This window comes from Ambystoma mexicanum, unplaced genomic scaffold (assembly GCF_040938575.1).
Source record: "Ambystoma mexicanum isolate Mex_15411 unplaced genomic scaffold, UKY_AmexF1_1 Mex_scaf106, whole genome shotgun sequence".
Lineage (NCBI taxonomy): Eukaryota > Metazoa > Chordata > Amphibia > Caudata > Ambystomatidae > Ambystoma > Ambystoma mexicanum.
Window position 1 is genome coordinate 222,775 of NW_027182332.1, and position 20,610 is coordinate 243,384.

General features: G+C 46.7%; 51 non-coding genes across 51 annotated transcripts; all 51 read left to right on the forward strand.

The window, feature by feature from the left end:
• Nucleotides 1-27: 27 nt before the first annotated feature.
• LOC138553121 (5S ribosomal RNA) lies at nucleotides 28-146 on the forward strand. The gene has a single exon (XR_011296797.1). It is a non-coding gene; the product is annotated as a 5S ribosomal RNA (ribosomal RNA).
• A 463-nt stretch (nucleotides 147-609) lies between these two features.
• LOC138553428 (5S ribosomal RNA) lies at nucleotides 610-728 on the forward strand. Its single transcript, XR_011297089.1, has one exon. It is a non-coding gene; the product is annotated as a 5S ribosomal RNA (ribosomal RNA).
• Nucleotides 729-835: 107 nt separating this feature from the next.
• On the forward strand, nucleotides 836-954 carry LOC138552850 (5S ribosomal RNA). The gene has a single exon (XR_011296528.1). It is a non-coding gene; the product is annotated as a 5S ribosomal RNA (ribosomal RNA).
• Nucleotides 955-1,060: 106 nt separating this feature from the next.
• On the forward strand, nucleotides 1,061-1,179 carry LOC138552546 (5S ribosomal RNA). Its single transcript, XR_011296228.1, has one exon. It is a non-coding gene; the product is annotated as a 5S ribosomal RNA (ribosomal RNA).
• Nucleotides 1,180-1,285: 106 nt separating this feature from the next.
• LOC138553429 (5S ribosomal RNA) lies at nucleotides 1,286-1,404 on the forward strand. Its single transcript, XR_011297090.1, has one exon. It is a non-coding gene; the product is annotated as a 5S ribosomal RNA (ribosomal RNA).
• Nucleotides 1,405-1,867: 463 nt separating this feature from the next.
• LOC138553430 (5S ribosomal RNA) lies at nucleotides 1,868-1,986 on the forward strand. The gene has a single exon (XR_011297091.1). It is a non-coding gene; the product is annotated as a 5S ribosomal RNA (ribosomal RNA).
• A 107-nt stretch (nucleotides 1,987-2,093) lies between these two features.
• LOC138552851 (5S ribosomal RNA) lies at nucleotides 2,094-2,212 on the forward strand. The gene has a single exon (XR_011296529.1). It is a non-coding gene; the product is annotated as a 5S ribosomal RNA (ribosomal RNA).
• A 106-nt stretch (nucleotides 2,213-2,318) lies between these two features.
• LOC138553431 (5S ribosomal RNA) lies at nucleotides 2,319-2,437 on the forward strand. The gene has a single exon (XR_011297092.1). It is a non-coding gene; the product is annotated as a 5S ribosomal RNA (ribosomal RNA).
• A 106-nt stretch (nucleotides 2,438-2,543) lies between these two features.
• On the forward strand, nucleotides 2,544-2,662 carry LOC138553432 (5S ribosomal RNA). Its single transcript, XR_011297093.1, has one exon. It is a non-coding gene; the product is annotated as a 5S ribosomal RNA (ribosomal RNA).
• Nucleotides 2,663-3,328: 666 nt separating this feature from the next.
• On the forward strand, nucleotides 3,329-3,447 carry LOC138552948 (5S ribosomal RNA). Its single transcript, XR_011296626.1, has one exon. It is a non-coding gene; the product is annotated as a 5S ribosomal RNA (ribosomal RNA).
• Nucleotides 3,448-4,102: 655 nt separating this feature from the next.
• On the forward strand, nucleotides 4,103-4,221 carry LOC138552973 (5S ribosomal RNA). Its single transcript, XR_011296651.1, has one exon. It is a non-coding gene; the product is annotated as a 5S ribosomal RNA (ribosomal RNA).
• A 106-nt stretch (nucleotides 4,222-4,327) lies between these two features.
• LOC138553433 (5S ribosomal RNA) lies at nucleotides 4,328-4,446 on the forward strand. The gene has a single exon (XR_011297094.1). It is a non-coding gene; the product is annotated as a 5S ribosomal RNA (ribosomal RNA).
• A 106-nt stretch (nucleotides 4,447-4,552) lies between these two features.
• Nucleotides 4,553-4,671, forward strand: LOC138552956 (5S ribosomal RNA). Its single transcript, XR_011296634.1, has one exon. It is a non-coding gene; the product is annotated as a 5S ribosomal RNA (ribosomal RNA).
• A 666-nt stretch (nucleotides 4,672-5,337) lies between these two features.
• LOC138553434 (5S ribosomal RNA) lies at nucleotides 5,338-5,456 on the forward strand. The gene has a single exon (XR_011297095.1). It is a non-coding gene; the product is annotated as a 5S ribosomal RNA (ribosomal RNA).
• A 106-nt stretch (nucleotides 5,457-5,562) lies between these two features.
• Nucleotides 5,563-5,681, forward strand: LOC138553435 (5S ribosomal RNA). The gene has a single exon (XR_011297096.1). It is a non-coding gene; the product is annotated as a 5S ribosomal RNA (ribosomal RNA).
• Nucleotides 5,682-6,347: 666 nt separating this feature from the next.
• Nucleotides 6,348-6,466, forward strand: LOC138553437 (5S ribosomal RNA). Its single transcript, XR_011297098.1, has one exon. It is a non-coding gene; the product is annotated as a 5S ribosomal RNA (ribosomal RNA).
• Nucleotides 6,467-6,572: 106 nt separating this feature from the next.
• On the forward strand, nucleotides 6,573-6,691 carry LOC138553438 (5S ribosomal RNA). The gene has a single exon (XR_011297099.1). It is a non-coding gene; the product is annotated as a 5S ribosomal RNA (ribosomal RNA).
• A 463-nt stretch (nucleotides 6,692-7,154) lies between these two features.
• On the forward strand, nucleotides 7,155-7,273 carry LOC138552647 (5S ribosomal RNA). The gene has a single exon (XR_011296327.1). It is a non-coding gene; the product is annotated as a 5S ribosomal RNA (ribosomal RNA).
• A 107-nt stretch (nucleotides 7,274-7,380) lies between these two features.
• Nucleotides 7,381-7,499, forward strand: LOC138552852 (5S ribosomal RNA). The gene has a single exon (XR_011296530.1). It is a non-coding gene; the product is annotated as a 5S ribosomal RNA (ribosomal RNA).
• A 106-nt stretch (nucleotides 7,500-7,605) lies between these two features.
• On the forward strand, nucleotides 7,606-7,724 carry LOC138553122 (5S ribosomal RNA). The gene has a single exon (XR_011296798.1). It is a non-coding gene; the product is annotated as a 5S ribosomal RNA (ribosomal RNA).
• Nucleotides 7,725-8,187: 463 nt separating this feature from the next.
• Nucleotides 8,188-8,306, forward strand: LOC138553439 (5S ribosomal RNA). The gene has a single exon (XR_011297100.1). It is a non-coding gene; the product is annotated as a 5S ribosomal RNA (ribosomal RNA).
• A 107-nt stretch (nucleotides 8,307-8,413) lies between these two features.
• LOC138552853 (5S ribosomal RNA) lies at nucleotides 8,414-8,532 on the forward strand. Its single transcript, XR_011296531.1, has one exon. It is a non-coding gene; the product is annotated as a 5S ribosomal RNA (ribosomal RNA).
• A 106-nt stretch (nucleotides 8,533-8,638) lies between these two features.
• Nucleotides 8,639-8,757, forward strand: LOC138552547 (5S ribosomal RNA). The gene has a single exon (XR_011296229.1). It is a non-coding gene; the product is annotated as a 5S ribosomal RNA (ribosomal RNA).
• Nucleotides 8,758-8,863: 106 nt separating this feature from the next.
• LOC138553440 (5S ribosomal RNA) lies at nucleotides 8,864-8,982 on the forward strand. The gene has a single exon (XR_011297101.1). It is a non-coding gene; the product is annotated as a 5S ribosomal RNA (ribosomal RNA).
• A 463-nt stretch (nucleotides 8,983-9,445) lies between these two features.
• LOC138553441 (5S ribosomal RNA) lies at nucleotides 9,446-9,564 on the forward strand. The gene has a single exon (XR_011297102.1). It is a non-coding gene; the product is annotated as a 5S ribosomal RNA (ribosomal RNA).
• Nucleotides 9,565-9,671: 107 nt separating this feature from the next.
• LOC138553167 (5S ribosomal RNA) lies at nucleotides 9,672-9,790 on the forward strand. The gene has a single exon (XR_011296843.1). It is a non-coding gene; the product is annotated as a 5S ribosomal RNA (ribosomal RNA).
• A 106-nt stretch (nucleotides 9,791-9,896) lies between these two features.
• Nucleotides 9,897-10,015, forward strand: LOC138553442 (5S ribosomal RNA). Its single transcript, XR_011297103.1, has one exon. It is a non-coding gene; the product is annotated as a 5S ribosomal RNA (ribosomal RNA).
• A 106-nt stretch (nucleotides 10,016-10,121) lies between these two features.
• LOC138553443 (5S ribosomal RNA) lies at nucleotides 10,122-10,240 on the forward strand. Its single transcript, XR_011297104.1, has one exon. It is a non-coding gene; the product is annotated as a 5S ribosomal RNA (ribosomal RNA).
• Nucleotides 10,241-10,906: 666 nt separating this feature from the next.
• Nucleotides 10,907-11,025, forward strand: LOC138552974 (5S ribosomal RNA). Its single transcript, XR_011296652.1, has one exon. It is a non-coding gene; the product is annotated as a 5S ribosomal RNA (ribosomal RNA).
• A 106-nt stretch (nucleotides 11,026-11,131) lies between these two features.
• Nucleotides 11,132-11,250, forward strand: LOC138553444 (5S ribosomal RNA). The gene has a single exon (XR_011297105.1). It is a non-coding gene; the product is annotated as a 5S ribosomal RNA (ribosomal RNA).
• A 106-nt stretch (nucleotides 11,251-11,356) lies between these two features.
• Nucleotides 11,357-11,475, forward strand: LOC138553445 (5S ribosomal RNA). The gene has a single exon (XR_011297106.1). It is a non-coding gene; the product is annotated as a 5S ribosomal RNA (ribosomal RNA).
• Nucleotides 11,476-12,141: 666 nt separating this feature from the next.
• On the forward strand, nucleotides 12,142-12,260 carry LOC138553446 (5S ribosomal RNA). The gene has a single exon (XR_011297107.1). It is a non-coding gene; the product is annotated as a 5S ribosomal RNA (ribosomal RNA).
• A 106-nt stretch (nucleotides 12,261-12,366) lies between these two features.
• LOC138553448 (5S ribosomal RNA) lies at nucleotides 12,367-12,485 on the forward strand. Its single transcript, XR_011297109.1, has one exon. It is a non-coding gene; the product is annotated as a 5S ribosomal RNA (ribosomal RNA).
• Nucleotides 12,486-12,948: 463 nt separating this feature from the next.
• LOC138553449 (5S ribosomal RNA) lies at nucleotides 12,949-13,067 on the forward strand. The gene has a single exon (XR_011297110.1). It is a non-coding gene; the product is annotated as a 5S ribosomal RNA (ribosomal RNA).
• A 107-nt stretch (nucleotides 13,068-13,174) lies between these two features.
• On the forward strand, nucleotides 13,175-13,293 carry LOC138552854 (5S ribosomal RNA). The gene has a single exon (XR_011296532.1). It is a non-coding gene; the product is annotated as a 5S ribosomal RNA (ribosomal RNA).
• Nucleotides 13,294-13,399: 106 nt separating this feature from the next.
• On the forward strand, nucleotides 13,400-13,518 carry LOC138553450 (5S ribosomal RNA). The gene has a single exon (XR_011297111.1). It is a non-coding gene; the product is annotated as a 5S ribosomal RNA (ribosomal RNA).
• A 106-nt stretch (nucleotides 13,519-13,624) lies between these two features.
• On the forward strand, nucleotides 13,625-13,743 carry LOC138553451 (5S ribosomal RNA). Its single transcript, XR_011297112.1, has one exon. It is a non-coding gene; the product is annotated as a 5S ribosomal RNA (ribosomal RNA).
• A 666-nt stretch (nucleotides 13,744-14,409) lies between these two features.
• LOC138552949 (5S ribosomal RNA) lies at nucleotides 14,410-14,528 on the forward strand. Its single transcript, XR_011296627.1, has one exon. It is a non-coding gene; the product is annotated as a 5S ribosomal RNA (ribosomal RNA).
• Nucleotides 14,529-15,183: 655 nt separating this feature from the next.
• Nucleotides 15,184-15,302, forward strand: LOC138552975 (5S ribosomal RNA). Its single transcript, XR_011296653.1, has one exon. It is a non-coding gene; the product is annotated as a 5S ribosomal RNA (ribosomal RNA).
• Nucleotides 15,303-15,408: 106 nt separating this feature from the next.
• LOC138553452 (5S ribosomal RNA) lies at nucleotides 15,409-15,527 on the forward strand. Its single transcript, XR_011297113.1, has one exon. It is a non-coding gene; the product is annotated as a 5S ribosomal RNA (ribosomal RNA).
• A 463-nt stretch (nucleotides 15,528-15,990) lies between these two features.
• On the forward strand, nucleotides 15,991-16,109 carry LOC138553454 (5S ribosomal RNA). Its single transcript, XR_011297115.1, has one exon. It is a non-coding gene; the product is annotated as a 5S ribosomal RNA (ribosomal RNA).
• Nucleotides 16,110-16,216: 107 nt separating this feature from the next.
• Nucleotides 16,217-16,335, forward strand: LOC138552856 (5S ribosomal RNA). The gene has a single exon (XR_011296534.1). It is a non-coding gene; the product is annotated as a 5S ribosomal RNA (ribosomal RNA).
• A 106-nt stretch (nucleotides 16,336-16,441) lies between these two features.
• Nucleotides 16,442-16,560, forward strand: LOC138553455 (5S ribosomal RNA). The gene has a single exon (XR_011297116.1). It is a non-coding gene; the product is annotated as a 5S ribosomal RNA (ribosomal RNA).
• Nucleotides 16,561-16,666: 106 nt separating this feature from the next.
• On the forward strand, nucleotides 16,667-16,785 carry LOC138553456 (5S ribosomal RNA). The gene has a single exon (XR_011297117.1). It is a non-coding gene; the product is annotated as a 5S ribosomal RNA (ribosomal RNA).
• A 666-nt stretch (nucleotides 16,786-17,451) lies between these two features.
• On the forward strand, nucleotides 17,452-17,570 carry LOC138552950 (5S ribosomal RNA). The gene has a single exon (XR_011296628.1). It is a non-coding gene; the product is annotated as a 5S ribosomal RNA (ribosomal RNA).
• A 655-nt stretch (nucleotides 17,571-18,225) lies between these two features.
• LOC138552976 (5S ribosomal RNA) lies at nucleotides 18,226-18,344 on the forward strand. Its single transcript, XR_011296654.1, has one exon. It is a non-coding gene; the product is annotated as a 5S ribosomal RNA (ribosomal RNA).
• A 106-nt stretch (nucleotides 18,345-18,450) lies between these two features.
• LOC138553457 (5S ribosomal RNA) lies at nucleotides 18,451-18,569 on the forward strand. Its single transcript, XR_011297118.1, has one exon. It is a non-coding gene; the product is annotated as a 5S ribosomal RNA (ribosomal RNA).
• Nucleotides 18,570-18,675: 106 nt separating this feature from the next.
• Nucleotides 18,676-18,794, forward strand: LOC138552957 (5S ribosomal RNA). Its single transcript, XR_011296635.1, has one exon. It is a non-coding gene; the product is annotated as a 5S ribosomal RNA (ribosomal RNA).
• A 666-nt stretch (nucleotides 18,795-19,460) lies between these two features.
• LOC138553458 (5S ribosomal RNA) lies at nucleotides 19,461-19,579 on the forward strand. The gene has a single exon (XR_011297119.1). It is a non-coding gene; the product is annotated as a 5S ribosomal RNA (ribosomal RNA).
• A 106-nt stretch (nucleotides 19,580-19,685) lies between these two features.
• LOC138553460 (5S ribosomal RNA) lies at nucleotides 19,686-19,804 on the forward strand. The gene has a single exon (XR_011297121.1). It is a non-coding gene; the product is annotated as a 5S ribosomal RNA (ribosomal RNA).
• Nucleotides 19,805-20,470: 666 nt separating this feature from the next.
• On the forward strand, nucleotides 20,471-20,589 carry LOC138553461 (5S ribosomal RNA). Its single transcript, XR_011297122.1, has one exon. It is a non-coding gene; the product is annotated as a 5S ribosomal RNA (ribosomal RNA).
• The last annotated feature ends 21 nt before the right edge of the window (nucleotides 20,590-20,610 follow it).

Genomic DNA, 20,610 nt, shown 5'->3' on the forward strand with positions numbered 1-20,610 from the left:
AAAAGTACAAAACTCACTAGGCCCAGAGCCTACGGCCACACCACACTGAATGCGCCCGATCTCGTCTGATCTCGGAAGCTAAGCAGTGTCGGGCCTAGTTAGTACCTGGATGGGAGACCGCCTGGCAATACCAGGTGCTGTAGGCTATTTTGTGCTCCATGATTAGTAATTGCACAACTTCTCAATTACTTTTCAAATTTGGTATGTTTCCAAAATAATTTTATCCCGTTTTATAGCGGAAATGTTGGACAACATTATGAGGGCTGGAGCTACCTATTTACATATAATTAGCATACAGGTAGTGTGTTCATGGGTAATAAATCGACTTTCACATGTAATGCAGTACAGAGAATATTGAGTCCTTCAAGAGGCATGAAAGAAAGCCGTTATTGTGTTGATTGTTCTCTCCACCTCCCTGCAACAGAAACAGGATGGATGGATTAAAGTTATCCTACCAGACATAGGAGTCCTGAATGGGCCCACCAGTCTTATATATCTCGCCTGATCGAGCCTGATCGAGCGATGAGCGTGGTATCATGTTGCAAGTGGCTGCATGGCTTAGCTTACTAAATGCAAATGCATAAGAGTAATATTCTTAGCATTTCTAGAGCCTACGGCCACACCACACTGAATGCGCCCGATCTCGTCTGATCTCGGAAGCTAAGCAGTGTCGGGCCTAGTTAGTACCTGGATGGGAGACCGCCTGGGAATACCAGGTGCTGTAGGCTTTTTTTTTGCTCCAAGTTCAGGAAGTGAGCCATTTCTCAATTGCCTTTCAAAACTGCAAGGTCTAGCCGACTAGATGCTTAAAAGTACAAAACTCACTAGGCCCAGAGCCTACGGCCACACCACACTGAATGCGCCTGATCTCGTCTGATCTCGGAAGCTAAGCAGTGTCGGGCCTAGTTAGTACCTGGATGGGAGACCGCATGGGAATACCAGGTGCTGTAGGCTTTTTTGTGCTCCAAGTTCAGGAAGTGAGCCATTTCTCAATTGCCTTTCAAAACTGCAAGGTCTAGCCGACTAGATGCTTAAAAGTACAAAACTCACTAGGCCCAGAGCCTACGGCCACACCACACTGAATGCGCCCGATCTCGTCTGATCTCGGAAGCTAAGCAGTGTCGGGCCTAGTTAGTACCTGGATGGGAGACCGCCTGGGAATATCAGGTGCTGTAGGCTTTTTTGTGCTCCAAGTTCAGGAAGTGAGCCATTTCTCAATTGCCTTTCAAAACTGCAAGGTCTAGCCGACTAGATGCTTAAAAGTACAAAACTCACTAGGCCCAGAGCCTACGGCCACACCACACTGAATGCGCCCGATCTCGTCTGATCTCGGAAGCTAAGCAGTGTCGGGCCTAGTTAGTACCTGGATGGGAGACCGCCTGGGAATACCAGGTGCTGTAGGCTATTTTGTGCTCCATGATTAGTAATTGCGCAACTTCTCAATTACTTTTCAAATTTGGTATGTTTCCAAAATAATTGTATCCCGTTTTATAGCGGAAATGTTGGACAGCATTATGAGGGCTGGAGCTACCTATTTACATATAATTAGCATACAGGTAGTGTGTTCATGGGTAATAAATCGACTTTCACATGTAATGCAGTACAGAGAATATTGAGTCCTTCAAGAGGCATGAAAGAAAGCCGTTATTGTGTTGATTGTTCTCTCCACCTCCCTGCAACAGAAACAGGATGGATGGATTAAAGTTATCCTACCAGACATAGGAGTCCTGAATGGGCCCACCAGTCTTATATATCTCGCCTGATCGAGCCTGATCGAGCGATGAGCGTGGTATCATGTTGCAAGTGGCTGCATGGCTTAGCTTACTAAATGCAAATGCATAAGAGTAATATTCTTAGCATTTCTAGAGCCTACGGCCACACCACACTGAATGCGCCCGATCTCGTCTGATCTCGGAAGCTAAGCAGTGTCGGGCCTAGTTAGTACCTGGATGGGAGACCGCCTGGGAATACCAGGTGCTGTAGGCTTTTTTTTTGCTCCAAGTTCAGGAAGTGAGCCATTTCTCAATTGCCTTTCAAAACTGCAAGGTCTAGCCGACTAGATGCTTAAAAGTACAAAACTCACTAGGCCCAGAGCCTACGGCCACACCACACTGAATGCGCCTGATCTCGTCTGATCTCGGAAGCTAAGCAGTGTCGGGCCTAGTTAGTACCTGGATGGGAGACCGCATGGGAATACCAGGTGCTGTAGGCTTTTTTGTGCTCCAAGTTCAGGAAGTGAGCCATTTCTCAATTGCCTTTCAAAACTGCAAGGTCTAGCCGACTAGATGCTTAAAAGTACAAAACTCACTAGGCCCAGAGCCTACGGCCACACCACACTGAATGCGCCCGATCTCGTCTGATCTCGGAAGCTAAGCAGTGTCGGGCCTAGTTAGTACCTGGATGGGAGACCGCCTGGGAATACCAGGTGCTGTAGGCTTTTTTGTGCTCCAAGTTCAGGAAGTGAGCCATTTCTCAATTGCCTTTCAAAACTGCAAGGTCTAGCCGACTAGATGCTTAAAAGTACAAAACTCACTAGGCCCAGAGCCTACGGCCACACCACACTGAATGCGCCCGATCTCGTCTGATCTCGGAAGCTAAGCAGTGTCGGGCCTAGTTAGTACCTGGATGGGAGACCGCCTGGGAATACCAGGTGCTGTAGGCTATTTTGTGCTCCATGATTAGTAATTGCGCAACTTCTCAATTACTTTTCAAATTTGGTATGTTTCCAAAATAATTGTATCCCGTTTTATAGCGGAAATGTTGGACAGCATTATGAGGGCTGGAGCTACCTATTTACATATAATTAGCATACAGGTAGTGTGTTCATGGGTAATAAATCGACTTTCACATGTAATGCAGTACAGAGAATATTGAGTCCTTCAAGAGGCATGAAAGAAAGCCGTTATTGTGTTGATTGTTCTCTCCACCTCCCTGCAACAGAAACAGGATGGATGGATTAAAGTTATCCTACCAGACATAGGAGTCCTGAATGGGCCCACCAGTCTTATATATCTCGCCTGATCGAGCCTGATCGAGCGCTGATCGAGCGATGAGCGTGGTATCATGTTGCAAGTGGCTGCATGGCTTAGCTTACTAAATGCAAATGCATAAGAGTAATATTCTTAGCATTTCTAGAGCCTACGGCCACACCACACTAAGCAGTGTCGGGCCTAGTTAGTACCTGGATGGGAGACCGCCTGGGAATACCAGGTGCTGTAGGCTTTTTTGTGCTCCAAGTTCAGGAAGTGAGCCATTTCTCAATTGCCTTTCAAAACTGCAAGGTCTAGCCGACTAGATGCTTAAAAGTACAAAACTCACTAGGCCCAAAGCCTACTGCCACACCACACTGAATGCGCCCGATCTCGTCTGATCTCGGAAGCTAAGCAGTGTCGGGCCTAGTTAGTACCTGGATGGGAGACCGCCTGGGAATACCAGGTGCTGTAGGCTATTTTGTGCTCCATGATTAGTAATTGCACAACTTCTCAATTACTTTTCAAATTTGGTATGTTTCCAAAATAATTTTATCCCGTTTTATAGCGGAAATGTTGGACAACATTATGAGGGCTGGAGCTACCTATTTACATATAATTAGCATACAGGTAGTGTGTTCATGGGTAATAAATCGACTTTCACATGTAATGCAGTACAGAGAATATTGAGTCCTTCAAGAGGCATGAAAGAAAGCCGTTATTGTGTTGATTGTTCTCTCCACCTCCCTGCAACAGAAACAGGATGGATGGATTAAAGTTATCCTACCAGACATAGGAGTCCTGAATGGGCCCACCAGTCTTATATATCTCGCCTGATCGAGCCTGATCGAGCGATGAGCGTGGTATCATGTTGCAAGTGGCTGCATGGCTTAGCTTACTAAATGCAAATGCATAAGAGTAATATTCTTAGCATTTCTAGAGCCTACGGCCACACCACACTAAGCAGTGTCGGGCCTAGTTAGTACCTGGATGGGAGACCGCCTGGGAATACCAGGTGCTGTAGGCTTTTTTGTGCTCCAAGTTCAGGAAGTGAGCCATTTCTCAATTGCCTTTCAAAACTGCAAGGTCTAGCCGACTAGATGCTTAAAAGTACAAAACTCACTAGGACCAGAGCCTACGGCCACACCACACTGAATGCGCCCGATCTCGTCTGATCTTGGAAGCTAAGCAGTGTCGGGCCTAGTTAGTACCTGGATGGGAGACCGCCTGGGAATACCAGGTGCTGTAGGCTTTTTTGTGCTCCAAGTTCAGGAAGTGAGCCATTTCTCAATTGCCTTTCAAAACTGCAAGGTCTAGCCGACTAGATGCTTAAAAGTACAAAACTCACTAGGCCCAGAGCCTACGGCCACACCACACTGAATGCGCCCGATCTCGTCTGATCTCGGAAGCTAAGCAGTGTCGGGCCTAGTTAGTACCTGGATGGGAGACCGCCTGGGAATACCAGGTGCTGTAGGCTTTTTTGTGCTCCAAGTTCAGGAAGTGAGCCATTTCTCAATTGCCTTTCAAAACTGCAAGGTCTAGCCGACTAGATGCTTAAAAGTACAAAACTCACTAGGCCCAGAGCATACGGCCACACCACACTGAATGCGCCCGATCTCGTCTGATCTCGGAAGCTAAGCAGTGTCGGGCCTAGTTAGTACCTGGATGGGAGACCGCCTGGGAATACCAGGTGCTGTAGGCTATTTTGTGCTCCATGATTAGTAATTGCGCAACTTCTCAATTACTTTTCAAATTTGGTATGTTTCCAAAATAATTGTATCCCGTTTTATAGCGGAAATGTTGGACAGCATTATGAGGGCTGGAGCTACCTATTTACATATAATTAGCATACAGGTAGTGTGTTCATGGGTAATAAATCGACTTTCACATGTAATGCAGTACAGAGAATATTGAGTCCTTCAAGAGGCATGAAAGAAAGCCGTTATTGTGTTGATTGTTCTCTCCACCTCCCTGCAACAGAAACAGGATGGATGGATTAAAGTTATCCTACCAGACATAGGAGTTCTGAATGGGCCCACCAGTCTTATATATCTCGCCTGATCGAGCCTGATCGAGCGCTGATCGAGCGATGAGCGTGGTATCATGTTGCAAGTGGCTGCATGGCTTAGCTTACTAAATGCAAATGCATAAGAGTAATATTCTTAGCATTTCTAGAGCCTACGGCCACACCACACTAAGCAGTGTCGGGCCTAGTTAGTACCTGGATGGGAGACCGCCTGGGAATACCAGGTGCTGTAGGCTTTTTTGTGCTCCAAGTTCAGGAAGTGAGCCATTTCTCAATTGCCTTTCAAAACTGCAAGGTCTAGCCGACTAGATGCTTAAAAGTACAAAACTCACTAGGACCAGAGCCTACGGCCACACCACACTGAATGCGCCCGATCTCGTCTGATCTCGGAAGCTAAGCAGTGTCGGGCCTAGTTAGTACCTGGATGGGAGACCGCCTGGGAATACCAGGTGCTGTAGGCTTTTTTGTGCTCCAAGTTCAGGAAGTGAGCCATTTCTCAATTGCCTTTCAAAACTGCAAGGTCTAGCCGACTAGATGCTTAAAAGTACAAAACTCACTAGGCCCAGAGCCTACGGCCACACCACACTGAATGCGCCCGATCTCGTCTGATCTCGGAAGCTAAGCAGTGTCGGGCCTAGTTAGTACCTGGATGGGAGACCGCCTGGGAATACCAGGTGCTGTAGGCTATTTTGTGCTCCATGATTAGTAATTGCACAACTTCTCAATTACTTTTCAAATTTGGTATGTTTCCAAAATAATTGTATCCCGTTTTATAGCGGAAATGTTGGACAACATTATGAGGGCTGGAGCTACCTATTTACATATAATTAGCATACAGGTAGTGTGTTCATGGGTAATAAATCGACTTTCACATGTAATGCAGTACAGAGAATATTGAGTCCTTCAAGAGGCATGAAAGAAAGCCGTTATTGTGTTGATTGTTCTCTCCACCTCCCTGCAACAGAAACAGGATGGATGGATTAAAGTTATCCTACCAGACATAGGAGTCCTGAATGGGCCCACCAGTCTTATATATCTCGCCTGATCGAGCCTGATCGAGCGCTGATCGAGCGATGAGCGTGGTATCATGTTGCAAGTGGCTGCATGGCTTAGCTTACTAAATGCAAATGCATAAGAGTAATATTCTTAGCATTTCTAGAGCCTACGGCCACACCACACTAAGCAGTGTCGGGCCTAGTTAGTACCTGGATGGGAGACCGCCTGGGAATACCAGGTGCTGTAGGCTTTTTTGTGCTCCAAGTTCAGGAAGTGAGCCATTTCTCAATTGCCTTTCAAAACTGCAAGGTCTAGCCGACTAGATGCTTAAAAGTACAAAACTCACTAGGACCAGAGCCTACGGCCACACCACACTGAATGCGCCCGATCTCGTCTGATCTCGGAAGCTAAGCAGTGTCGGGCCTAGTTAGTACCTGGATGGGAGACCGCCTGGGAATACCAGGTGCTGTAGGCTTTTTTGTGCTCCAAGTTCAGGAAGTGAGCCATTTCTCAATTGCCTTTCAAAACTGCAAGGTCTAGCCGACTAGATGCTTAAAAGTACAAAACTCACTAGGCCCAGAGCCTACGGCCACACCACACTGAATGCGCCCGATCTCGTCTGATCTCGGAAGCTAAGCAGTGTCGGGCCTAGTTAGTACCTGGATGGGAGACCGCCTGGGAATACCAGGTGCTGTAGGCTATTTTGTGCTCCATGATTAGTAATTGCACAACTTCTCAATTACTTTTCAAATTTGGTATGTTTCCAAAATAATTGTATCCCGTTTTATAGCGGAAATGTTGGACAACATTATGAGGGCTGGAGCTACCTATTTACATATAATTAGCATACAGGTAGTGTGTTCATGGGTAATAAATCGACTTTCACATGTAATGCAGTACAGAGAATATTGAGTCCTTCAAGAGGCATGAAAGAAAGCCGTTATTGTGTTGATTGTTCTCTCCACCTCCCTGCAACAGAAACAGGATGGATGGATTAAAGTTATCCTACCAGACATAGGAGTCCTGAATGGGCCCACCAGTCTTATATATCTCGCCTGATCGAGCCTGATCGAGCGATGAGCGTGGTATCATGTTGCAAGTGGCTGCATGGCTTAGCTTACTAAATGCAAATGCATAAGAGTAATATTCTTAGCATTTCTAGAGCCTACGGCCACACCACACTGAATGCGCCTGATCTCGTCTGATCTCGGAAGCTAAGCAGTGTCGGGCCTAGTTAGTACCTGGATGGGAGACCGCCTGGGAATACCAGGTGCTGTAGGCTTTTTTTTTGCTCCAAGTTCAGGAAGTGAGCCATTTCTCAATTGCCTTTCAAAACTGCAAGGTCTAGCCGACTATATGCTTAAAAGTACAAAACTCACTAGGCCCAGAGCCTACGGCCACACCACACTGAATGCGCCTGATCTCGTCTGATCTCGGAAGCTAAGCAGTGTCGGGCCTAGTTAGTACCTGGATGGGAGACCGCATGGGAATACCAGGTGCTGTAGGCTTTTTTGTGCTCCAAGTTCAGGAAGTGAGCCATTTCTCAATTGCCTTTCAAAACTGCAAGGTCTAGCCGACTAGATGCTTAAAAGTACAAAACTCACTAGGCCCAGAGCCTACGGCCACACCACACTGAATGCGCCCGATCTCGTCTGATCTCGGAAGCTAAGCAGTGTCGGGCCTAGTTAGTACCTGGATGGGAGACCGCCTGGCAATACCAGGTGCTGTAGGCTATTTTGTGCTCCATGATTAGTAATTGCACAACTTCTCAATTACTTTTCAAATTTGGTATGTTTCCAAAATAATTTTATCCCGTTTTATAGCGGAAATGTTGGACAACATTATGAGGGCTGGAGCTACCTATTTACATATAATTAGCATACAGGTAGTGTGTTCATGGGTAATAAATCGACTTTCACATGTAATGCAGTACAGAGAATATTGAGTCCTTCAAGAGGCATGAAAGAAAGCCGTTATTGTGTTGATTGTTCTCTCCACCTCCCTGCAACAGAAACAGGATGGATGGATTAAAGTTATCCTACCAGACATAGGAGTCCTGAATGGGCCCACCAGTCTTATATATCTCGCCTGATCGAGCCTGATCGAGCGATGAGCGTGGTATCATGTTGCAAGTGGCTGCATGGCTTAGCTTACTAAATGCAAATGCATAAGAGTAATATTCTTAGCATTTCTAGAGCCTACGGCCACACCACACTGAATGCGCCCGATCTCGTCTGATCTCGGAAGCTAAGCAGTGTCGGGCCTAGTTAGTACCTGGATGGGAGACCGCCTGGGAATACCAGGTGCTGTAGGCTTTTTTTTTGCTCCAAGTTCAGGAAGTGAGCCATTTCTCAATTGCCTTTCAAAACTGCAAGGTCTAGCCGACTAGATGCTTAAAAGTACAAAACTCACTAGGCCCAGAGCCTACGGCCACACCACACTGAATGCGCCTGATCTCGTCTGATCTCGGAAGCTAAGCAGTGTCGGGCCTAGTTAGTACCTGGATGGGAGACCGCATGGGAATACCAGGTGCTGTAGGCTTTTTTGTGCTCCAAGTTCAGGAAGTGAGCCATTTCTCAATTGCCTTTCAAAACTGCAAGGTCTAGCCGACTAGATGCTTAAAAGTACAAAACTCACTAGGCCCAGAGCCTACGGCCACACCACACTGAATGCGCCCGATCTCGTCTGATCTCGGAAGCTAAGCAGTGTCGGGCCTAGTTAGTACCTGGATGGGAGACCGCCTGGGAATATCAGGTGCTGTAGGCTTTTTTGTGCTCCAAGTTCAGGAAGTGAGCCATTTCTCAATTGCCTTTCAAAACTGCAAGGTCTAGCCGACTAGATGCTTAAAAGTACAAAACTCACTAGGCCCAGAGCCTACGGCCACACCACACTGAATGCGCCCGATCTCGTCTGATCTCGGAAGCTAAGCAGTGTCGGGCCTAGTTAGTACCTGGATGGGAGACCGCCTGGGAATACCAGGTGCTGTAGGCTATTTTGTGCTCCATGATTAGTAATTGCGCAACTTCTCAATTACTTTTCAAATTTGGTATGTTTCCAAAATAATTGTATCCCGTTTTATAGCGGAAATGTTGGACAGCATTATGAGGGCTGGAGCTACCTATTTACATATAATTAGCATACAGGTAGTGTGTTCATGGGTAATAAATCGACTTTCACATGTAATGCAGTACAGAGAATATTGAGTCCTTCAAGAGGCATGAAAGAAAGCCGTTATTGTGTTGATTGTTCTCTCCACCTCCCTGCAACAGAAACAGGATGGATGGATTAAAGTTATCCTACCAGACATAGGAGTCCTGAATGGGCCCACCAGTCTTATATATCTCGCCTGATCGAGCCTGATCGAGCGATGAGCGTGGTATCATGTTGCAAGTGGCTGCATGGCTTAGCTTACTAAATGCAAATGCATAAGAGTAATATTCTTAGCATTTCTAGAGCCTACGGCCACACCACACTGAATGCGCCCGATCTCGTCTGATCTCGGAAGCTAAGCAGTGTCGGGCCTAGTTAGTACCTGGATGGGAGACCGCCTGGGAATACCAGGTGCTGTAGGCTTTTTTTTTGCTCCAAGTTCAGGAAGTGAGCCATTTCTCAATTGCCTTTCAAAACTGCAAGGTCTAGCCGACTAGATGCTTAAAAGTACAAAACTCACTAGGCCCAGAGCCTACGGCCACACCACACTGAATGCGCCTGATCTCGTCTGATCTCGGAAGCTAAGCAGTGTCAGGCCTAGTTAGTACCTGGATGGGAGACCGCATGGGAATACCAGGTGCTGTAGGCTTTTTTGTGCTCCAAGTTCAGGAAGTGAGCCATTTCTCAATTGCCTTTCAAAACTGCAAGGTCTAGCCGACTAGATGCTTAAAAGTACAAAACTCACTAGGCCCAGAGCCTACGGCCACACCACACTGAATGCGCCCGATCTCGTCTGATCTCGGAAGCTAAGCAGTGTCGGGCCTAGTTAGTACCTGGATGGGAGACCGCCTGGGAATACCAGGTGCTGTAGGCTTTTTTGTGCTCCAAGTTCAGGAAGTGAGCCATTTCTCAATTGCCTTTCAAAACTGCAAGGTCTAGCCGACTAGATGCTTAAAAGTACAAAACTCACTAGGCCCAGAGCCTACGGCCACACCACACTGAATGCGCCCGATCTCGTCTGATCTCGGAAGCTAAGCAGTGTCGGGCCTAGTTAGTACCTGGATGGGAGACCGCCTGGGAATACCAGGTGCTGTAGGCTATTTTGTGCTCCATGATTAGTAATTGCGCAACTTCTCAATTACTTTTCAAATTTGGTATGTTTCCAAAATAATTGTATCCCGTTTTATAGCGGAAATGTTGGACAGCATTATGAGGGCTGGAGCTACCTATTTACATATAATTAGCATACAGGTAGTGTGTTCATGGGTAATAAATCGACTTTCACATGTAATGCAGTACAGAGAATATTGAGTCCTTCAAGAGGCATGAAAGAAAGCCGTTATTGTGTTGATTGTTCTCTCCACCTCCCTGCAACAGAAACAGGATGGATGGATTAAAGTTATCCTACCAGACATAGGAGTCCTGAATGGGCCCACCAGTCTTATATATCTCGCCTGATCGAGCCTGATCGAGCGCTGATCGAGCGATGAGCGTGGTATCATGTTGCAAGTGGCTGCATGGCTTAGCTTACTAAATGCAAATGCATAAGAGTAATATTCTTAGCATTTCTAGAGCCTACGGCCACACCACACTAAGCAGTGTCGGGCCTAGTTAGTACCTGGATGGGAGACCGCCTGGGAATACCAGGTGCTGTAGGCTTTTTTGTGCTCCAAGTTCAGGAAGTGAGCCATTTCTCAATTGCCTTTCAAAACTGCAAGGTCTAGCCGACTAGATGCTTAAAAGTACAAAACTCACTAGGACCAGAGCCTACGGCCACACCACACTGAATGCGCCCGATCTCGTCTGATCTTGGAAGCTAAGCAGTGTCGGGCCTAGTTAGTACCTGGATGGGAGACCGCCTGGGAATACCAGGTGCTGTAGGCTTTTTTGTGCTCCAAGTTCAGGAAGTGAGCCATTTCTCAATTGCCTTTCAAAACTGCAAGGTCTAGCCGACTAGATGCTTAAAAGTACAAAACTCACTAGGCCCAGAGCCTACGGCCACACCACACTGAATGCGCCCGATCTCGTCTGATCTCGGAAGCTAAGCAGTGTCGGGCCTAGTTAGTACCTGGATGGGAGACCGCCTGGGAATACCAGGTGCTGTAGGCTTTTTTGTGCTCCAAGTTCAGGAAGTGAGCCATTTCTCAATTGCCTTTCAAAACTGCAAGGTCTAGCCGACTAGATGCTTAAAAGTACAAAACTCACTAGGCCCAGAGCCTACGGCCACACCACACTGAATGCGCCCGATCTCGTCTGATCTCGGAAGCTAAGCAGTGTCGGGCCTAGTTAGTACCTGGATGGGAGACCGCCTGGGAATACCAGGTGCTGTAGGCTATTTTGTGCTCCATGATTAGTAATTGCGCAACTTCTCAATTACTTTTCAAATTTGGTATGTTTCCAAAATAATTGTATCCCGTTTTATAGCGGAAATGTTGGACAGCATTATGAGGGCTGGAGCTACCTATTTACATATAATTAGCATACAGGTAGTGTGTTCATGGGTAATAAATCGACTTTCACATGTAATGCAGTACAGAGAATATTGAGTCCTTCAAGAGGCATGAAAGAAAGCCGTTATTGTGTTGATTGTTCTCTCCACCTCCCTGCAACAGAAACAGGATGGATGGATTAAAGTTATCCTACCAGACATAGGAGTTCTGAATGGGCCCACCAGTCTTATATATCTCGCCTGATCGAGCCTGATCGAGCGCTGATCGAGCGATGAGCGTGGTATCATGTTGCAAGTGGCTGCATGGCTTAGCTTACTAAATGCAAATGCATAAGAGTAATATTCTTAGCATTTCTAGAGCCTACGGCCACACCACACTAAGCAGTGTCGGGCCTAGTTAGTACCTGGATGGGAGACCGCCTGGGAATACCAGGTGCTGTAGGCTTTTTTGTGCTCCAAGTTCAGGAAGTGAGCCATTTCTCAATTGCCTTTCAAAACTGCAAGGTCTAGCCGACTAGATGCTTAAAAGTACAAAACTCACTAGGACCAGAGCCTACGGCCACACCACACTGAATGCGCCCGATCTCGTCTGATCTCGGAAGCTAAGCAGTGTCGGGCCTAGTTAGTACCTGGATGGGAGACCGCCTGGGAATACCAGGTGCTGTAGGCTTTTTTGTGCTCCAAGTTCAGGAAGTGAGCCATTTCTCAATTGCCTTTCAAAACTGCAAGGTCTAGCCGACTAGATGCTTAAAAGTACAAAACTCACTAGGCCCAGAGCCTACGGCCACACCACACTGAATGCGCCCGATCTCGTCTGATCTCGGAAGCTAAGCAGTGTCGGGCCTAGTTAGTACCTGGATGGGAGACCGCCTGGGAATACCAGGTGCTGTAGGCTATTTTGTGCTCCATGATTAGTAATTGCACAACTTCTCAATTACTTTTCAAATTTGGTATGTTTCCAAAATAATTGTATCCCGTTTTATAGCGGAAATGTTGGACAGCATTATGAGGGCTGGAGCTACCTATTTACATATAATTAGCATACAGGTAGTGTGTTCATGGGTAATAAATCGACTTTCACATGTAATGCAGTACAGAGAATATTGAGTCCTTCAAGAGGCATGAAAGAAAGCCGTTATTGTGTTGATTGTTCTCTCCACCTCCCTGCAACAGAAACAGGATGGATGGATTAAAGTTATCCTACCAGACATAGGAGTCCTGAATGGGCCCACCAGTCTTATATATCTCGCCTGATCGAGCCTGATCGAGCGATGAGCGTGGTATCATGTTGCAAGTGGCTGCATGGCTTAGCTTACTAAATGCAAATGCATAAGAGTAATATTCTTAGCATTTCTAGAGCCTACGGCCACACCACACTGAATGCGCCCGATCTCGTCTGATCTCGGAAGCTAAGCAGTGTCGGGCCTAGTTAGTACCTGGATGGGAGACCGCCTGGGAATACCAGGTGCTGTAGGCTTTTTTTTTGCTCCAAGTTCAGGAAGTGAGCCATTTCTCAATTGCCTTTCAAAACTGCAAGGTCTAGCCGACTAGATGCTTAAAAGTACAAAACTCACTAGGCCCAGAGCCTACGGCCACACCACACTGAATGCGCCTGATCTCGTCTGATCTCGGAAGCTAAGCAGTGTCGGGCCTAGTTAGTACCTGGATGGGAGACCGCATGGGAATACCAGGTGCTGTAGGCTTTTTTGTGCTCCAAGTTCAGGAAGTGAGCCATTTCTCAATTGCCTTTCAAAACTGCAAGGTCTAGCCGACTAGATGCTTAAAAGTACAAAACTCACTAGGCCCAGAGCCTACGGCCACACCACACTGAATGCGCCCGATCTCGTCTGATCTCGGAAGCTAAGCAGTGTCGGGCCTAGTTAGTACCTGGATGGGAGACCGCCTGGGAATACCAGGTGCTGTAGGCTTTTTTGTGCTCCAAGTTCAGGAAGTGAGCCATTTCTCAATTGCCTTTCAAAACTGCAAGGTCTAGCCGACTAGATGCTTAAAAGTACAAAACTCACTAGGCCCAGAGCCTACGGCCACACCACACTGAATGCGCCCGATCTCGTCTGATCTCGGAAGCTAAGCAGTGTCGGGCCTAGTTAGTACCTGGATGGGAGACCGCCTGGGAATACCAGGTGCTGTAGGCTATTTTGTGCTCCATGATTAGTAATTGCGCAACTTCTCAATTACTTTTCAAATTTGGTATGTTTCCAAAATAATTGTATCCCGTTTTATAGCGGAAATGTTGGACAGCATTATGAGGGCTGGAGCTACCTATTTACATATAATTAGCATACAGGTAGTGTGTTCATGGGTAATAAATCGACTTTCACATGTAATGCAGTACAGAGAATATTGAGTCCTTCAAGAGGCATGAAAGAAAGCCGTTATTGTGTTGATTGTTCTCTCCACCTCCCTGCAACAGAAACAGGATGGATGGATTAAAGTTATCCTACCAGACATAGGAGTCCTGAATGGGCCCACCAGTCTTATATATCTCGCCTGATCGAGCCTGATCGAGCGCTGATCGAGCGATGAGCGTGGTATCATGTTGCAAGTGGCTGCATGGCTTAGCTTACTAAATGCAAATGCATAAGAGTAATATTCTTAGCATTTCTAGAGCCTACGGCCACACCACACTAAGCAGTGTCGGGCCTAGTTAGTACCTGGATGGGAGACCGCCTGGGAATACCAGGTGCTGTAGGCTTTTTTGTGCTCCAAGTTCAGGAAGTGAGCCATTTCTCAATTGCCTTTCAAAACTGCAAGGTCTAGCCGACTAGATGCTTAAAAGTACAAAACTCACTAGGCCCAAAGCCTACTGCCACACCACACTGAATGCGCCCGATCTCGTCTGATCTCGGAAGCTAAGCAGTGTCGGGCCTAGTTAGTACCTGGATGGGAGACCGCCTGGGAATACCAGGTGCTGTAGGCTATTTTGTGCTCCATGATTAGTAATTGCACAACTTCTCAATTACTTTTCAAATTTGGTATGTTTCCAAAATAATTTTATCCCGTTTTATAGCGGAAATGTTGGACAACATTATGAGGGCTGGAGCTACCTATTTACATATAATTAGCATACAGGTAGTGTGTTCATGGGTAATAAATCGACTTTCACATGTAATGCAGTACAGAGAATATTGAGTCCTTCAAGAGGCATGAAAGAAAGCCGTTATTGTGTTGATTGTTCTCTCCACCTCCCTGCAACAGAAACAGGATGGATGGATTAAAGTTATCCTACCAGACATAGGAGTCCTGAATGGGCCCACCAGTCTTATATATCTCGCCTGATCGAGCCTGATCGAGCGATGAGCGTGGTATCATGTTGCAAGTGGCTGCATGGCTTAGCTTACTAAATGCAAATGCATAAGAGTAATATTCTTAGCATTTCTAGAGCCTACGGCCACACCACACTAAGCAGTGTCGGGCCTAGTTAGTACCTGGATGGGAGACCGCCTGGGAATACCAGGTGCTGTAGGCTTTTTTGTGCTCCAAGTTCAGGAAGTGAGCCATTTCTCAATTGCCTTTCAAAACTGCAAGGTCTAGCCGACTAGATGCTTAAAAGTACAAAACTCACTAGGACCAGAGCCTACGGCCACACCACACTGAATGCGCCCGATCTCGTCTGATCTTGGAAGCTAAGCAGTGTCGGGCCTAGTTAGTACCTGGATGGGAGACCGCCTGGGAATACCAGGTGCTGTAGGCTTTTTTGTGCTCCAAGTTCAGGAAGTGAGCCATTTCTCAATTGCCTTTCAAAACTGCAAGGTCTAGCCGACTAGATGCTTAAAAGTACAAAACTCACTAGGCCCAGAGCCTACGGCCACACCACACTGAATGCGCCCGATCTCGTCTGATCTCGGAAGCTAAGCAGTGTCGGGCCTAGTTAGTACCTGGATGGGAGACCGCCTGGGAATACCAGGTGCTGTAGGCTATTTTGTGCTCCATGATTAGTAATTGCACAACTTCTCAATTACTTTTCAAATTTGGTATGTTTCCAAAATAATTGTATCCCGTTTTATAGCGGAAATGTTGGACAGCATTATGAGGGCTGGAGCTACCTATTTACATATAATTAGCATACAGGTAGTGTGTTCATGGGTAATAAATCGACTTTCACATGTAATGCAGTACAGAGAATATTGAGTCCTTCAAGAGGCATGAAAGAAAGCCGTTATTGTGTTGATTGTTCTCTCCACCTCCCTGCAACAGAAACAGGATGGATGGATTAAAGTTATCCTACCAGACATAGGAGTCCTGAATGGGCCCACCAGTCTTATATATCTCGCCTGATCGAGCCTGATCGAGCGATGAGCGTGGTATCATGTTGCAAGTGGCTGCATGGCTTAGCTTACTAAATGCAAATGCATAAGAGTAATATTCTTAGCATTTCTAGAGCCTACGGCCACACCACACTGAATGCGCCCGATCTCGTCTGATCTCGGAAGCTAAGCAGTGTCGGGCCTAGTTAGTACCTGGATGGGAGACCGCCTGGGAATACCAGGTGCTGTAGGCTTTTTTTTTGCTCCAAGTTCAGGAAGTGAGCCATTTCTCAATTGCCTTTCAAAACTGCAAGGTCTAGCCGACTAGATGCTTAAAAGTACAAAACTCACTAGGCCCAGAGCCTACGGCCACACCACACTGAATGCGCCTGATCTCGTCTGATCTCGGAAGCTAAGCAGTGTCGGGCCTAGTTAGTACCTGGATGGGAGACCGCATGGGAATACCAGGTGCTGTAGGCTTTTTTGTGCTCCAAGTTCAGGAAGTGAGCCATTTCTCAATTGCCTTTCAAAACTGCAAGGTCTAGCCGACTAGATGCTTAAAAGTACAAAACTCACTAGGCCCAGAGCCTACGGCCACACCACACTGAATGCGCCCGATCTCGTCTGATCTCGGAAGCTAAGCAGTGTCGGGCCTAGTTAGTACCTGGATGGGAGACCGCCTGGGAATACCAGGTGCTGTAGGCTTTTTTGTGCTCCAAGTTCAGGAAGTGAGCCATTTCTCAATTGCCTTTCAAAACTGCAAGGTCTAGCCGACTAGATGCTTAAAAGTACAAAACTCACTAGGCCCAGAGCCTACGGCCACACCACACTGAATGCGCCCGATCTCGTCTGATCTCGGAAGCTAAGCAGTGTCGGGCCTAGTTAGTACCTGGATGGGAGACCGCCTGGGAATACCAGGTGCTGTAGGCTATTTTGTGCTCCATGATTAGTAATTGCGCAACTTCTCAATTACTTTTCAAATTTGGTATGTTTCCAAAATAATTGTATCCCGTTTTATAGCGGAAATGTTGGACAGCATTATGAGGGCTGGAGCTACCTATTTACATATAATTAGCATACAGGTAGTGTGTTCATGGGTAATAAATCGACTTTCACATGTAATGCAGTACAGAGAATATTGAGTCCTTCAAGAGGCATGAAAGAAAGCCGTTATTGTGTTGATTGTTCTCTCCACCTCCCTGCAACAGAAACAGGATGGATGGATTAAAGTTATCCTACCAGACATAGGAGTCCTGAATGGGCCCACCAGTCTTATATATCTCGCCTGATCGAGCCTGATCGAGCGCTGATCGAGCGATGAGCGTGGTATCATGTTGCAAGTGGCTGCATGGCTTAGCTTACTAAATGCAAATGCATAAGAGTAATATTCTTAGCATTTCTAGAGCCTACGGCCACACCACACTAAGCAGTGTCGGGCCTAGTTAGTACCTGGATGGGAGACCGCCTGGGAATACCAGGTGCTGTAGGCTTTTTTGTGCTCCAAGTTCAGGAAGTGAGCCATTTCTCAATTGCCTTTCAAAACTGCAAGGTCTAGCCGACTAGATGCTTAAAAGTACAAAACTCACTAGGCCCAAAGCCTACTGCCACACCACACTGAATGCGCCCGATCTCGTCTGATCTCGGAAGCTAAGCAGTGTCGGGCCTAGTTAGTACCTGGATGGGAGACCGCCTGGGAATACCAGGTGCTGTAGGCTATTTTGTGCTCCATGATTAGTAATTGCACAACTTCTCAATTACTTTTCAAATTTGGTATGTTTCCAAAATAATTTTATCCCGTTTTATAGCGGAAATGTTGGACAACATTATGAGGGCTGGAGCTACCTATTTACATATAATTAGCATACAGGTAGTGTGTTCATGGGTAATAAATCGACTTTCACATGTAATGCAGTACAGAGAATATTGAGTCCTTCAAGAGGCATGAAAGAAAGCCGTTATTGTGTTGATTGTTCTCTCCACCTCCCTGCAACAGAAACAGGATGGATGGATTAAAGTTATCCTACCAGACATAGGAGTCCTGAATGGGCCCACCAGTCTTATATATCTCGCCTGATCGAGCCTGATCGAGCGATGAGCGTGGTATCATGTTGCAAGTGGCTGCATGGCTTAGCTTACTAAATGCAAATGCATAAGAGTAATATTCTTAGCATTTCTAGAGCCTACGGCCACACCACACTAAGCAGTGTCGGGCCTAGTTAGTACCTGGATGGGAGACCGCCTGGGAATACCAGGTGCTGTAGGCTTTTTTGTGCTCCAAGTTCAGGAAGTGAGCCATTTCTCAATTGCCTTTCAAAACTGCAAGGTCTAGCCGACTAGATGCTTAAAAGTACAAAACTCACTAGGACCAGAGCCTACGGCCACACCACACTGAATGCGCCCGATCTCGTCTGATCTTGGAAGCTAAGCAGTGTCGGGCCTAGTTAGTACCTGGATGGGAGACCGCCTGGGAATACCAGGTGCTGTAGGCTTTTTTGTGCTCCAAGTTCAGGAAGTGAGCCATTTCTCAATTGCCTTTCAAAACTGCAAGGTCTAGCCGACTAGATGCTTAAAAGTACAAAACTCACTAGGCCCAGAGCCTACGGCCACACCACACTGAATGCGCCCGATCTCGTCTGATCTCGGAAGCTAAGCAGTGTCGGGCCTAGTTAGTACCTGGATGGGAGACCGCCTGGGAATACCAGGTGCTGTAGGCTTTTTTGTGCTCCAAGTTCAGGAAGTGAGCCATTTCTCAATTGCCTTTCAAAACTGCAAGGTCTAGCCGACTAGATGCTTAAAAGTACAAAACTCACTAGGCCCAGAGCATACGGCCACACCACACTGAATGCGCCCGATCTCGTCTGATCTCGGAAGCTAAGCAGTGTCGGGCCTAGTTAGTACCTGGATGGGAGACCGCCTGGGAATACCAGGTGCTGTAGGCTATTTTGTGCTCCATGATTAGTAATTGCGCAACTTCTCAATTACTTTTCAAATTTGGTATGTTTCCAAAATAATTGTATCCCGTTTTATAGCGGAAATGTTGGACAGCATTATGAGGGCTGGAGCTACCTATTTACATATAATTAGCATACAGGTAGTGTGTTCATGGGTAATAAATCGACTTTCACATGTAATGCAGTACAGAGAATATTGAGTCCTTCAAGAGGCATGAAAGAAAGCCGTTATTGTGTTGATTGTTCTCTCCACCTCCCTGCAACAGAAACAGGATGGATGGATTAAAGTTATCCTACCAGACATAGGAGTTCTGAATGGGCCCACCAGTCTTATATATCTCGCCTGATCGAGCCTGATCGAGCGCTGATCGAGCGATGAGCGTGGTATCATGTTGCAAGTGGCTGCATGGCTTAGCTTACTAAATGCAAATGCATAAGAGTAATATTCTTAGCATTTCTAGAGCCTACGGCCACACCACACTAAGCAGTGTCGGGCCTAGTTAGTACCTGGATGGGAGACCGCCTGGGAATACCAGGTGCTGTAGGCTTTTTTGTGCTCCAAGTTCAGGAAGTGAGCCATTTCTCAATTGCCTTTCAAAACTGCAAGGTCTAGCCGACTAGATGCTTAAAAGTACAAAACTCACTAGGACCAGAGCCTACGGCCACACCACACTGAATGCGCCCGATCTCGTCTGATCTCGGAAGCTAAGCAGTGTCGGGCCTAGTTAGTACCTGGATGGGAGACCGCCTGGGAATACCAGGTGCTGTAGGCTTTTTTGTGCTCCAAGTTCAGGAAGTGAGCCATTTCTCAATTGCCTTTCAAAACTGCAAGGTCTAGCCGACTAGATGCTTAAAAGTACAAAACTCACTAGGCCCAGAGCCTACGGCCACACCACACTGAATGCGCCCGATCTCGTCTGATCTCGGAAGCTAAGCAGTGTCGGGCCTAGTTAGTACCTGGATGGGAGACCGCCTGGGAATACCAGGTGCTGTAGGCTATTTTGTGCTCCATGATTAGTAATTGCACAACTTCTCAATTACTTTTCAAATTTGGTATGTTTCCAAAATAATTGTATCCCGTTTTATAGCGGAAATGTTGGACAACATTATGAGGGCTGGAGCTACCTATTTACATATAATTAGCATACAGGTAGTGTGTTCATGGGTAATAAATCGACTTTCACATGTAATGCAGTACAGAGAATATTGAGTCCTTCAAGAGGCATGAAAGAAAGCCGTTATTGTGTTGATTGTTCTCTCCACCTCCCTGCAACAGAAACAGGATGGATGGATTAAAGTTATCCTACCAGACATAGGAGTCCTGAATGGGCCCACCAGTCTTATATATCTCGCCTGATCGAGCCTGATCGAGCGCTGATCGAGCGATGAGCGTGGTATCATGTTGCAAGTGGCTGCATGGCTTAGCTTACTAAATGCAAATGCATAAGAGTAATATTCTTAGCATTTCTAGAGCCTACGGCCACACCACACTAAGCAGTGTCGGGCCTAGTTAGTACCTGGATGGGAGACCGCCTGGGAATACCAGGTGCTGTAGGCTTTTTTGTGCTCCAAGTTCAGGAAGTGAGCCATTTCTCAATTGCCTTTCAAAACTGCAAGGTCTAGCCGACTAGATGCTTAAAAGTACAAAACTCACTAGGACCAGAGCCTACGGCCACACCACACTGAATGCGCCCGATCTCGTCTGATCTCGGAAGCTAAGCAGTGTCGGGCCTAGTTAGTACCTGGATGGGAGACCGCCTGGGAATACCAGGTGCTGTAGGCTTTTTTGTGCTCCAAGTTCAGG